Raw genomic sequence first — 1528 nt, forward strand, 5'->3', positions numbered from 1 at the left:
GGCCGTGTCTCCCATCTACCTCTCATGGCCTTCTCATCTCCCCAGCATCTCATGAAGAAATTCGTCAAGCTGTTTTTCACATTGGAAATGAGAAGGCACCGAGGCCTGATGGCTACTCCTCCTTCTTTTTCAAACAAGCTTGGTCTGTTGTGGGAGGGGACTTCTGTGCGGCCATTCAAGATTTCTTTCATCATGGTCGGCTCCTAAAACAAGTTAGCCACTCAATCATAGCCTTGGTCCCCAAATCGGAGAATGTCTCATCTCCGACTGACTTCAGGCCCATTTCCTGTTGCAATGTCATTTACAAAGTACTGACCAAGATTTTAGCCAGCCGGCTTGCCCAAGCTCTACAAGACATTGTAAGCCCCATGCAAAATGCTTTTTTAGGTGGCAGATATATGAGTGACAACATCAATCTCATTCAGGAGCTTCTTCGCCAGTATGGCCGGAAACGTTCATCCCCCCGATGCTTACTGAAGGTTGATTTCAAAAAGGCTTTCGACTCTGTTCAATGGGGATTCCTAGATAGCCTTCTTCGCCACCTTGGGTTTCCTGCCAAATTTGTCATGCTCATTATGCAGTGCATTTCCTCCGCCTCCTACTCTGTAGCAGTTAATGGTGATATTCATGGGTTTTTTCCAGGTCTCAGTGGAGTTCGACAAGGAGATCCCTTGTCCCCATATCTTTTCATTTGTTGTATGGAATACTTCTCAAGACTGCTCACGTTTGCTTCTCGGCAAGAGAGTTTCAGTTTCCATCCCAGGTGTGCAGTGCAGGGTATCACTCACCTTGCTTTTGCAGATGATATTTTGCTCCTCTCTCGCGGTGACACCTCCTCAGTTCTTTGCATTATGCAACAGCTCACTCTCTTTGGCCAGACTTCGGGGTTGGACATTAACCCACAGAAATCATTCGTTTTTTTTGGGGGAGTAAGATCTATCCATAAACAATCTATCCTCACATCCTCTGGCTTCAGTGAAGGGCACTTTCCTTTCACCTATCTTGGGGTCCCACTCAGTCCCCACCGGTTACTAGCAAGTCAATTCTCCCCGCTATTACAGGACTTGCAATCATCAGTCCAAGGATGGATTGGCAAGTATCTTACTTATGCAGGGCGTCTGGAGCTCCTCCGGTCTGTTCTTTTTGGGAAAGTCCAGTTTTGGTTAAATATATTTCCTATTCCTGCAATAGTGATGAGGAGCATTATTAGCATTTGCAGAAACTTTCTATGGACAGGTGATGCCCACCGTGGCTCATCAGCTCTCGTTGCTTGGAAGAATGTATGCATGCCTAAAACAGAGGGCGGGCTGGGTTTATTCGATCTTTGTGCCCGTAACAGAAGCTTTCTTAGCAAGCAATTATGGCATATTCATCTCAAAACAGACTCAGTATGGATTCGTTGGATTCATCACTTCTATTTGAGTTGTGGCACCATTTGGACCATCCAAGCACACCATTCCTCTTCCCCGCTATGGAAAGCAATCATCTCTGTCAGGGATCTCATTCTCCAACATTGTGGTAACTCAGA

Source organism: Populus euphratica, unplaced genomic scaffold (assembly GCF_000495115.2).
Source record: "Populus euphratica unplaced genomic scaffold, PopEup_1.0 scaffold417.1, whole genome shotgun sequence".
Lineage (NCBI taxonomy): Eukaryota > Viridiplantae > Streptophyta > Magnoliopsida > Malpighiales > Salicaceae > Populus > Populus euphratica.